The 13,983-nt window shown below is 35.1% G+C and overlaps 1 pseudogene; it reads right to left on the bottom strand.

Annotated features, from left to right (window-relative positions):
- Positions 1-418: 418 nt before the first annotated feature.
- LOC122802243 overlaps positions 419-13,983 on the bottom strand; it is an 87,929-nt pseudogene continuing 74,364 nt past the window's right edge.

Raw genomic sequence — 13,983 nt, 5'->3', positions numbered from 1 at the left:
ACACTTCCGGGATATCCAGCGGGCTTTGACCATCCCTCTACGCTTACTCAACTGTTAGAATGCTCCTCTACACATGACATGAGCGACGAGTGCTCTGACTGCAAAAACGCAAACAAAGGGTGGGGGGGAAATGTTTTAGACTGTTGATTTATCACTAAGTGTAATTTTTTAAAATTATGCTACAGCCCTTGACCCCATTAAACCCTAAGCCAGTACTTAGCCTTTTCTAACAGCAGTAATAAAAAAAATGTAATTGTTTCAAAGAAAGTGTGCAAAAAGTATGCACTACGTGTACTCTACTAAAAACTAGAACACACATGCAGTTCATTTTGTATCCCACTTTAAAAATACTGCTTGTCATTGTTTATGATGCTGTACAAACTGGATGGTGCAATACTGCAGCGGTAGCGTTGTTACCTCATAGCAAAAGGTTCCCTGGTTCTGTTGATTTTTCAGCTAAACAAAGTACATCGCTGTGGAGGTGAAACAGAAGAGCTCTCATAAAACGGGTAACATCATTGGTGCTTTCATGTTTCAGAAGCCACCTAGTTAAATAGACACAATGCTAAAAAGTAAGCCTGTATGAACACTTCCTATAAACTATAAAAAAGAAAAACTGTAAGACTTAAAAAAAAAAGAAAAGGTTATGACTACAGATACAGAAAACAATTTAAATAGGGTCTAAATAAAGTCAAACTTGAATGGCCCAAACACATTCTGTTGAAACATACTGCAATGTGAAAGCTGATTTTTACATTCTTGGTTGCATTAACATCTCTCAGAGATACAAATGATACTCTGTCTAATTATTAAGAAATCAAGCAGAGCTCTTCACTTTGATTGACTTTTTTTTTCTTTTTTTTAATGCAATGTTATTGGCTGTCATCCAGAGCTGACTGTTGTAGGATTAGACAGTGTATATTATAGACAGTAATAGGTATCAAACTGGGCTACATGATTGCTAAGTCTGAGTGTTCATGTTATTAGATTAAAACTCCCACTACAAAAAATACCTGTACAGCAGGTACTTAAATGAGTTCAAACTTGCTACCATTAAAACATTGGTGGTTAGACACTGAATCTATTTTTTATTTTTATTTTATTATTTTTATTTTACATTTGTTGACCGGGCTAGTCTAGCTGGATATATGTCCATTTTCAGTAGAGGCCCGGGGAGAAAAGCTCCACACACATAAAAAGCACAATATACATGAAGTCATATATGTAAACAAAATTCAAAAACAAAAGAAAGTGTCCAAAAAGGACTGGTTACATAGTAAATTCAGGAAGACAAAGAAAAATACATAGTCAGTTGAAGGACGCCATTATTATAGTTCAAGGCTATTTTTAATGGTATCATGAAAAGAATAAATAACAATAGAGTACAAGAGAAGAGGAAAGTAAGGAGTGGTAGAGAATTTTAGGAAGAAGAGATGAAGCAGTAGACAGTAAGGAGAGAAAGGAGAAGGAGAGGTGACAAGGAGAGGAGGAGAGAGAGCTGGGAGAAGAAGGTAGGGTAAGGGTAGCCATGCATAGGCTAAAGGTAGCCTAGGAAGTAGCTTAATTGGTCAGAATAAAGTAAGCGGAGTGTAAGAAATTAAGGTAATAGTAAAAAGGGGTAGGAAAGAATGTCAGTCAGGTAAACTACAGGTTTGATGTTAATGCAAGTTAACTATCTATATACAAAAAAGTACACAGAGATCTGTCTCCATTTAAAATAAAATAAAAAACACAAACCATCTGCAATTACCCAGTGTAATGATACCAGTAGCACAAACTATAAATGCCTCCCTTAAATACAGGCAAAAATGTACAAGAAATACTATGTACTCACTTGGTACAACATATTTTTAAGTCACTGCTTAATCATGTATAAAGCCTTTGAGGTGATTATTAGTATCAATACAGGAGACATTCAAAATGCATGATGTGACATGACAAGCCGAAAGTTGCTGACTATGAAATGAGTTGATAGGAAACTGGAATAATAAATGTGAATGCAGTTTGATGTTCTACCAGGCAGATTGTTGTTGCACATGGCAACAGATGCAGGTTGCAATCCGTAAAGTAGACAATGTTTGGCATATTGACTTACAAGTAAATAGGATTGTGTTGTTTGATTTTGCATTTCAAAGATGGTTTTGCAATAGATGCATTGATAACTCTGCTTGTGCCCCAGTGGCATAGTCAACCTTGGTCTTCAGAACAAAAGGTACTGCATAGATTTGTATGGGGATTGTTGTCTGTCTGTCTGTAATGCCAGATGTTGGAGCATCATGTGTCTTCTTGTTCAGAGAATGCATGTTAGTACAGTGTCGGTTGTGCCATCAACTTTTAAATGCTCTAGTGATATTTAAATATTTTACCTGATTTTGGACCTTTATACCCCTTTGTTTTGGTGTTGTCCCTCATTTTGGGAGGGGGATTTGAGGCTTGTCCTGCTTACTATTGGTCCCAGATATTTAATATAGTGATATTTTTCTTATACCTATAGGCTGAATTCCACAAATAGAATAACTCAGCTGAACATCACAGACAACAGATAGAATACTATGGATGTACAGTCCTATTTATAGCATGAAGGGAAAGGAAATAACACTAATGGAAAGGAGGCAGAGAAGAACAGAAAACAAAAAAGAACACATAAAATAATCCTAGTTTTTTTTATACACTACTTCGTTAGTGAAAATAGTTAAAGGATATAACTAATAGTTCTACTAATTGATATCTTCTAGTATATTTTTATATTATACTAACACTTATTTGTACATTTATACTAAAAACCTTGTTTAATGGACCTTTACTTGATATAATGGTTCTACTATAAGACCTTTTCAAATCACACCTCTCAACTATTGATAATCACATAGAATGTACACTTTGAATATTCTGTTAGACAGATACAAAACTATTGAGGAGGTTAGGGATACTTTAGTGGTGCTTTGTAGGGAATTAGTTTGTTAAGCTTTGTATATGTAGAGAAAATCTTCGCAGGGATACTAGTTTCCATTACTTACCTAAATATGATAACCCATTTCATAATTACTATACTGTACTACAGATCTGTAAAACTAATAACGACTTACTCCCTGCATTATTCCTGGTCCAAAGGGGTGGTGGTTAGGAAGTGACTGGGGACGGGAATAAAAGGATGCTTTCTTAATTTTATTTTATCAATACATGAACAGAAATCAACATCTCAAACAATCACTCTAGACTTAGTCCACAAACAACCCAATTACATAAATGTGGGAATTTGACTCATGGAATATCAAAGGGCTCCAGAAAAAAAAAAAAAACACTGGACCCCACCCAGTTTGGGTTTGTGAAGGGCCGATCTTGTCTCCTGAATCTGACTGACTTCTTCAAATCAGTCTCCAGAGCTGTGGACGAGGGTAAGGGGTCCACACAGCCTATCTGGACCTCGCCAAGGCCTTCAACACCATCCTTCACTCTGGAATCATAGATAAACTTACTAAGCTGGGCATAAATCCCTACGTCACTAGATGGGTTGCCAACTGGCTTACTGCCAGAACCCAGACTATAAAAGCAGCCGACTCCAAATCCAGCTCCAGACAAGTGACAAGTGGAGTACCTCAAGGTTCAGTCCTGGGACCACTCTTGTTTGGCATCTACTTCTCTGAAGTACAGGCCAACATTAAGGGACTCTGGCTAACAAAGTTTGCAGATGACTGCAAACTAGGAGTCATTATTGAATCTCCAAATGATGTGGTTATTCTACAAAAAGGCTTTACAGAAACAGATGCCTGGTGCCAAAGCCATGGGCTCAAGCTTAATGCCAAGAAATGTATAGTTATCTCCTTTGGAAAAAAAACATGTACCCATGAATTACCACATAGGTGGCAGGATGCTAAACATCAAAAGTGTGATGAGAGACTTAGGGACACAGGTGGACAGTGGTCTCACTTTTGATAGCCACATCGCCACAACAGTCAGGAAATCCCATGTGGCACACCTCATCACTAAGGGCTTTTCATCCAGAAAAAAAGGAGGTCATTGTCCCACTGTACTCATCCCTCATTAGACCCATATAATGCCCCGTTTGATATGTACCTCACAAGACATCTGCAACAGCTGGAAAGGCCACAGAAATACCTCACTAAAAGAATCACAGGCCTAAAGCAGATGCCATATGTTGACTGTCTAAAAAAACTCCAGCTATACTCTGTGGCATATCGTCTACTTAGAGGCAATCTCTGCTTAACATACAAGGCCATGTCAAACCCTGAGCTGTTGGACATGCCCCACTTAAAGAAATCCCAATCCCTCAGAGCCACACACTCCAGGGATCTAAACCTTGTGATCACAATGAACAAAACATGCTGGAGGGATAGGTTCCTGACCCAGAGACTCCCCATACTCTGGAATAGACTGCCTATACATATCAAGCATAGCACCTCATTGGCCCTCTTCAAAAGGAACCTTGATGATTGGATGGGAGATAGGAAATTCACCCCGGGGATCATGTCAGTCGCCCTGCTAGACAGGGGCCCAGAGAAGTAAATATTGTGGGAAGAAATATCCAGGGAATGGTTATGGCTAGGCTTGCATAGGCCCTAGGGCCAATAGCCTAGTACCAGCCTATGAACCAATGAACCTATAAGAAGAAAAGAAAACTTTTCCTACACCTCATCCTGAAAGTGAAATCGAGCTTCATATTGGCCCAGGAAACTCATTTAACACTTGAACAATGGTCAGAAATTAAAGAGAAAAAATGTATAAGTGATATCATAGCTTCTGCAGGCAAATCTAATAGTGCAGGGGTAGCTATAATAATTAAAAAATAGTTCCAAGATAAAAAGTGGACAAAGAGGGAAAATGGTGCTATGTAACTATCCTAACTCCAAATCTTCCTAAACCCCTTCTCATCCTTAATGTTTACGCCCCTTGTAAAAACCAACACATTTTTTTCGCCTCATTATACCCTATCTTAAATAAATTCTAAGATTATTACATGATCCTAGGTGGAGACTGGAACACATATATAAATCCTGACAAAGACAAGACAAGTACAAATATAATACCTAATAAACAAGCTCACCTAGCACTAAGAGAACTTATTCAGGATTACAAGTTATATGACCCCTTTAAGTATGGAGATAGTATAAATAAATCCAACAGATTCACATTTTACTCCCAATGCCACAAAATGTGGTTGAAACTAGATTTTTTTTTAATCTCAGACTTATTTATCAAACTAGCCCTGAAAATGACCGTACACACTAGATACCTCTTGGACCACTTCAAAATCACTTTAAACTTCAATGGAATCACAATGAATAACGCAATGAAAAAAGGTTACAATTGGTCATTGAACCCCAACCTCCTTTCCAAAAAGGAAATAATAAATGACATTCTAACCTTACTCAAATAAACCTTATCTAACGTTCTTAACCCCCAACTATCGGTGGATATCGAATGGGAGGCAACCAAAGCCCAAATTAGGGGAATACATGTTAAAAAAGCATCCTACTATACAAAAATTAATCTTAAAGAAAAACAGAACTTAGAAGCCAAAATTCAAAAGCTTGAGAATGACCTATTAACAAATTATAATACCCAAACTTAATCTGAAATCTTGAAACTTCAAAAAGACCTATACCTATTACATGACAGCAAACTATCCTTTTATGAAACAAAAATGCTAGCTAACTATGCTAACGAAATACAAATACCATCGCGAACACTGGCCAGAATCATAACTCAAACTAAACCCGCCTCCCAAATATCCAAAATACTCTATGAAAATATCCATTACACGAATATTGAAGATATTAGTAAAATCTTCGAACGAATATATTCACAGACATATGGAGACCAAACATCAATAGCCTCCAAATAAGAAAGAACAAGTTTCCTTCAAAGACTCGACTTCCTGAAACTAGATTCAAAACAAGAAAGGCTAACCGAACCTATCTCTATCAGTGAAATAACCACAACTATCCACCAAATGAAATCACATAAAGCCCCAGGCCCAGAAGGTATCACAGTTGAATTCTACAAAACCTTCTCCCCTATCTTAGCTCAAATTCTATTCCATATACTGAACTATATAATAAACAGTAAAATTAATGACCTATACTTTAATGCATCTAAAAATATTTTTATACTCAAAGATCAAGCTGTCTCAAACAACCCAGATAGCTACAGACCCATCTCACTATTAAACATTGATACCAAAATACTAACATCTATACTTGCAAATAGACTGAAAAAATTACTAGATAAAATTATCTCCCCTGAACAATCTGATTTCACAACACCCAGACAAACAAGTGATAACATATTAACTCTTAATACTCTAATATCCCAGGCTAATCAGTATAACCTAAACATATATGCTCTAATTATTGATGCTCATAAAGCCTTTGATAGAATGAATATAGATTTTCTACTCCAAACATTACCCTATTTTAATATTCCACAAAAATTTATCCAGATCCTGCAAATTATATACAACAAGCCTTATACATCTTTATATATCAACAAAACTTGGTCTAACAGAATTTCAATTAAAAATGGAACCCGTCAAGGATGCCATCTATCTCCTATACTCTTTAACTTATATCTTAAACCACTCTTCTTAAATATGAAACAGAATCTTTACCATAACCCCCAATACTATTTAACACCAAAATCTTCCTCTCAGCCTTTGCAGATGATTTGAATATCTATTGTATCACACCAATCTCAGATGTAAACAAAATACTATCGGCTATAGAATACTTCTCAAAGATATCAAACTACAAATTAAATCTTAAAAAAAATAGCATATTTCCTTTAAAAACCCCTAAACCATTCTCGCTCTTACCACTAATAGGAAAAACAAAAACAAAAGAGATAATCAACTACTTAGGCATCACTTTCACAACAAACAATAAAGATTTTTGCTTAAATAATATAACTCAAAAATGGCAAAATATTATTTTAGACCTTAATAGATGGAAAAATCTAAAACTACCTTTCCTGGTAAAAGTCTCAGTAATTAAAATGAATGTATTACCCAGATTACTTTATATATTCATGACTACTCAATTAAACATACCCAATACATTTTTTAGACAAACTCACACTCTGCTCGCAAAATTTATATGGGAGCCAAAAAAAAAAAACAGAATCTCATACACCAAACTTTCAACCCCAAAAAGCAAAGGTGGTCTAGACCTTCCCAATTCCGAGACATATTACCTAATTACGAACGCTAATAGAGTACTGCGAATAGCTGAATACAACCCAAAGAATAAAGACTGGTCCCCGATGTGGATAATAATATACCAAAGACATATCCAAAGCTTGGATATCAACCCCAAAGCCTTACCATTTCTAAATACAAGTTTAATAAAACCATGCAAAATATTAGAACCCCTTAAACACTCCATCTCACTAACTCAAAAACTCTTCAAGTATCTAAATCTGACTCAAGCTATGATGATGCTACAACCCTTACACAAAAATCCCAACCTTAAAATTAACAATCAGTCTCTAAACCTGAATCTCTTTCCTAAATTAATTAATATAACCATCCAAGATATATACCCATACATCAACAGTTCTATACAAGAAATAAGGAATCATTTGAACCTCCCTAAATCCTATCTAGTGATTTTAAGGCAAATTAAAGAATTATATACCAGCTATTTAGAAAACTGCAACATAAGCAACAATGATATAACAATATGTAACTCATTATGGAAGACCATCCTCTCAACTAAAAAATATATCACTAATACATATAAACTAATCAAAGACATTAAATTCCAAAAAGATTTGCTTGTCTCAGACTATTAGAGAAAGAACAGTCCATCCATCAATACCCTTCAACTAAACCAAGCTATCAACTTAACAAATAAATCCATACTTCTTAAGAAATTAGCATTTACCAAACTGATGATCTATAACAACGCATATTTCATACCCGCTATCTTACATAAATTGAACTCTACGAATTCCCTCTTTGTCCTCACTGTAAAATTCAAATGGCTGATATTCTCCATTTATTCTGGAGCTGTAAATGTGTATTTAAACTTTGGAACTCCCTTAAAGTCCAAATACAAAAAAATGGGATATCAAACATCCACACTCACCTGGAAATTCACTCTTCTACATATCCTACCAAACGACACTTCTAAAACTCAAGCAATTACTATGATCAATATTTTTCTCTTACTGAAACTCTATATAGCAACCAATTAGCTTAACCTAAATAACATATCCTGGGAGAATTTTAAGTTAATGGCGACCAAACATCTTTTAGCCCATAAAATTTTAATCGACAAGGGTAATAAAAACATCAAACACAGTAAATTATGGGAAAAAATCTTCAATATCATTCTTGCCTAGCTCATGACAATATATCAGACTTAATTACAAATAAGAGATCCCATACTAAACTATATTCATAGCTCAAGAAATTTTCTTCTTTTCCCTCTCCCTCCTTTTTCTAAGATATACTCGCAATCACAATAATTCTCACTGAAATGTAACAATTCTTTTCTTGAATGTTGAAAGCATCTATGTATATAGTGTAAATAGTATTGACTGATTGTATTATTTCTGTTTGTACTACCCTCAATTTATAACGACTGCTTACTGTGAAGAGGTCTTACCTCTACCTGTTCTATTATGTATGATCAATGAAAAGAATAAATAAAAATTATTGAAAAAAAAAAAGAATGTGGAACCTCTGAAAGATCTTGAGAGGCCTGAGAAAGAAGAGTCAAATAATATATGGAGACATGTGTTTGATAGTTAATGGCACAGAAAGGTAAAGTAGCAGAAGTGTAAACCTTCTTCCCAAGTCTTTCTATAAATTTTCTCTCCTTATCTGAAGGAATAAGCATAGAGGATGGTAATAACCTAGAAGCTTTGTCTGAAGTAATGGATACCACAGCAAGACCAGCTGAATAGCATTTATAAAGAAATCTACAATCGTCAAGCACTTTATAAAATCTGTCAGGCCTTTTAGGTGAATAAACCTGATAATCAGGGGCCTTAGAAGCAGAGTAAAAAGCATCCCAAAATGCTGGTGATACAGGTGGCACAGCAGAATGAGAAGGAGATTCCATTTGTAAAAGTTCATAATATCTTTTTTGCACCTCAGAAACCTGAGAGCAGTCCCATTTTAAAAACAATCTGTCATCTTGTTAATAGTTTCCCCAGAAGATATTTCTTACACTGGAGAATCTGCACCATTAGATTCTTCCGCAGGAGAAGCATATTCTAAAGGAAATGCAATCTGAGTTGAATATGCCAAGAAATCCTCATCAGATGAAGACCCATCCTCTGAAAACTGCTTTTCTTGAACCCTAACATGACAAGTAGTAATGGAGGGAGCAGAAACACCAGAAGAAGGCTTAAGAGCCATTATAACCTTAATCAGTCCCTGTGAAAATGTATCCCAGTCTGATGGAGGCAACTTAGGAGCTGAAGAACATTGAAACACAACCAAAAACGAAATGAAGAAATGGAAGGTAGTACAAATGTCTTCAAAACTGAAAGCAATACCAGTATTCCGTCACAAATAAAAACTTAAATTTATTGTAAAATAAAATAAAACATGTAAGCACTTTCGTTTAAACAGTGTAAACTTCATCAGACAACAAAGTAATACTAGTCAGACACTTAAATAATGCTCTATTTCATCTGATTGGGTGAAAACTTGAATAAAATTAACCCATCAGTTTCTATGCCTAACAGTGAATATGTGAAAATATATAAATATGTAAAAAAGTAACAACATATCAAGACTGCAATAGAATTGGGTAAAACATCAACATTAAAAATTCCTTTACCGTTGCTGTATATTGTAAGCAAATATGAATCAACACTTAACAGTGAGTCCACTAAAACTCATGCCAGATGTTGAAAAGGCACTGAATTGTACGCTATATATTATACTTCTTCTACAATTTTATTTCTTTAGAGGGCTTTCAACTTTAACATCGGGGTAATGAAGTTCCTTCATTAATGCCTGGCCACTTATCAGCCTGCAGGCAAATCTGCCATTTTAATTATTTTAGTTCTAAATATGCCCCCATGGTCTTTTGTCTTTAATATCTGCATGGTCTATAGCCATAAACCTAAAGTTGTGCTCAACATTGTCCTGAATATGTCTGGCCAAAGCATTATTTAGATTTTTCTTTTTAGTAGCATACTCATGTTCATAGATTCTGTGGATAAGTTTCCTTTCAGTTTTACCTATGTAAAACACAGGTACAAAATTCAAGCCTTTCTTAAACAAGTCGGCCCATTGTGTAGTGATGTCAACTGTACTAAAGTTGTATATTTTAAAATCACCATAATTATTAGTCACAATGGTGCATCCATCATTAAATTCATTAGTTACCACCTAGTCACTGCTCCTCTCCCCCAGTAGGGTGTACTCCTGCATGGGTAGGGGACTGAATAATTCACATTGTCCATTCTCTACCCATTGTTCTGTCACCCCCCGCTGTAATTCTGTTGCTTTTGGTTCTGTAAACATTCTGACCTTCTCAAGGGTGCCTCTAAAGGGGCTGCCTGTCCACTATTGTTGTTATGAGCAATAATGTCAAGTTTAACTTCTTCAATATCCTGGTTGTCCCCTCCATTGTTTGTATAACATTATTGGTGGGTAATGGGTAAGCGTTGCCTCATTCATAGTCATTGCTATCCCTATTAAGTTTTTTGACAACATTAGTACAGTTGACTTCACTACACAATGGGCCGACTTGCTTCAGAAAGGTTTGAATTTTGTACCTGTTAGAAAACATAGGACTGAGGATTTATCAATTGAACTTAAACTATTTGTTAGGAAGTTAAATCTTATATTTTGAAAATGAGGTACAAGGTGAACAAACAGGGTTATGTAAAAAAGCCAGTATTTTTAATCCGCCTCTGAACCCTATTTTACAAGTATTTGAAAATGTATGTGTTAACCAGATAGACAGACTTATACATCTTACAGTAATTTGTATAAATCTAATTTAACATGTGATGATGAGGACTTATTAAACAACATTACTAAGAATAAAAGCATAAAAATTATGAAAGCGGATAAGGGGAGTGGACTTGTGGTTATGGACCAAGGGGCTTACATTGAAAAGATGTTGCTACATTTATACAGTGACACGTATGAAGAGATATCAATTAATCAACTTAATATTGCCTACAGAAATATTGATATCATATTGATCTTTTATTAGACAATCAGATCACCATTATTGAGTTACATTTTTTGTAACAAGAGAACCCCCGCACCCCCATGATCTTTGGAATACCTAAAATCCACAAGTCCATTATTAATTCTCCTTCCCTTAGACCCATTGTGGATGCAAAGGCATTCAATACTTTTACCCTGGCTAAATTTATAGATTCTCACCTTAAACTTATCTTAAAAAATTGTTCACATATTTTAAAAGATTCTTGGAACTGCCTCAAAAAAATACACAATTGTTTGTACTCTGAGCATTTAATTTTGGTCACCATCGATGTTAAAGATCTATTTACTGTAATCCCCCATGATGAAAGCAATATGATGTTCTATGATTTTCTCTGTAGAAATACTAATTTTGGTCATTCTAGAGTGTTAATGTTTAAAACTATAATGGATCTTATTCTTAAGAACAATTTTATCACTTTTGAGAGCCAATTTTTCAGACAAAAATCTGGTGTCACTATGAGGGCAGCCTGTGCCCCCTTATTTGCTAATGTGGCACTAGCTGAATGGGAAACAACTGTAGTGTTTAACTCTGAACTGTTTAAGCGCTGTAAGTTCTATGGGCGCTACCTTGATGACATCCTTATTTTTTGGGAAGGATCTTATGATGTATAGGCAGCAATTTTTTGTATTTTTAAATTCTAGTACTACTTTTTTAAAATTTACCATGGAAACAAATGATGAGAGAATCCACTTTCTAGACATAACCATTCACAAGGACAGATAAGCACACCATTATTGCTACACTCTATAGAAAGCCAACCTACTCCAATGTCCTGTTACATTTTGATAGTGGTCATCCTATCCACCAAAAGAGATTTTTAGTTAAAGGGCAAGGGGTTAGGTTGGCTAGAACAGTTAGTGATTACAACATGTTTCTGAATGAGGTTAACACTTTAAAAGAAATGTTGCGTAGAAGAGGCTACCCTGCACAGTTTATTGAACCTATTTTGGATGAAGTCGTCCAAAAGAGGTTGGACGGACATTTCTTCCCATTATTGGAGAAGGCACATGATGTAAAGAGGTTTACAGTCGTGGGTGATGAACATAATGCATTGGTAAATAGATCCTTTGTCAACACCATGGTACTTTCATACAACCCCCTTTATGGTAGGATAAAACAAATGATCAATAATAATTGGGTGTTGGTTGGCAGTGAACAAAAATATATCAACAAACTTGGGAATAAACCACTAGTAGTTTATAAAAAGGATTTGTCTTTTAAAAGCTTACTGGAAATGAATGTAGTGGGGGAAGACAAAAAGATGGATGAGGAAGTGTGGGCATTGCACACAATGCCCTTACATTTTGGAAAATGAATCCTTTTATATTCAATGGTATGGTAAGGTGACCTTAAAACCGAGGTTAAATTGTGGTAGTATGTGCCTGGTTTATGTGGCGATTTGTCAACAATGCCGACATTTCTATATAGGTAAAACTATCAATAGTCTTAATAAACAGATATACCAACATCTATACGATATAAGGAGAGGTAGTAATAACAATGCATTATCAAAACATATAATTGAATTTCCTAACCATCAGTTTAAACTTAGTGCCATTGAGCAGGTTGGTAACAGAGGGAAAGGAGGCCCTACAGATTTATTCCTTGAATATAGGGAATTAATATGGCAACTTAGATGTAATGCCACACACCCACCAGAGCTGAATAAAATGGTCTCCATCTCTAGTCTCTTGAAACTAAAGGCTGATTTTCATATGTGAATTTAAGTTGTGCAAAACATTGGTATGAATATAATTAATTCATTGTTTTACATATGATACAATGGGTCTATATTATAATCTCAAAGGTTTAAAACTTCAAATCACTAAAGATCGAACTTTAGTGATCGAAGTCTTAAACCATCGAAACAAAAAAAATACTAAATTAAAAAAAAAACTAAATAGTGTGTAGGCAGAGGGCAAGCCCCCCTGCACCCCCCACACCCTTCTACTTAAATATACCAACTCCGAGAACGCACTACATTGAAGTAAATGGAAATCTCCCCCTACAGATATTTTCTGTTTAAACATTTGATGTAGTGTGCGTTCGGCATTATTGTGTCGACAATATCGTATTCGATATTGTCAGACTTTGAGATTTTAATATAGACCCGATACAATTTTTATTTTCATTTCATGTTATTTCATGTTTACTCTACTGGATTATGTTTTTACTTGATGTAGTGAATTTGTCACATTAGTCTACATTTTTTATTATTACTGGGGTTGTTGTTGCCTTTACCAGTTTAACAATGAATGTTTTTAACTTAATTAACTGACCAATCATTTTGCTAGTGGTGTATGACAGAAGTGTTTTTAGTGTATTTAAATGTGCATTTTTTAATACTTTGTTATTCTGATGAAGTATTGGTGTTAAATACTTATGAAAGCACTTAATAAATTTGGATTCTGTTTACCTGTGCACCGTACTGTTCTTTCTGAGTTTATACAGTTTGTGTTCTTCGTGTTTTATATGTATTGTTAATTATTTCTATTTAATCAACATTTCAAATGATTTACTACCTGAAAGCTATGTCACTTCCATTAAATGTTCTGGCAGGGTATTATGCGGTTTTAAAATGTATTCATATATTTTATATATGTTATACATTTTACAAATACATTGGGCAGGATTCACGAAGCCTCCGTGTAAGAGTTATAACTCATACACGGAGGCTGCAGTTAAATGGAGTGATGTCAGCATGCTTTGCATATTCATGAGAGCATGCTGAATCACACCTAAGGCTAACACAGTCCGTGTA

This window comes from Protopterus annectens, chromosome 5.part0 (assembly GCF_019279795.1).
Source record: "Protopterus annectens isolate FY-2018-M chromosome 5.part0, PAN1.0, whole genome shotgun sequence".
In the NCBI taxonomy this organism is placed as follows: Eukaryota; Metazoa; Chordata; order Ceratodontiformes; family Protopteridae; genus Protopterus; species Protopterus annectens.
This window is presented reverse-complemented; position numbering and strand designations above follow the sequence as displayed.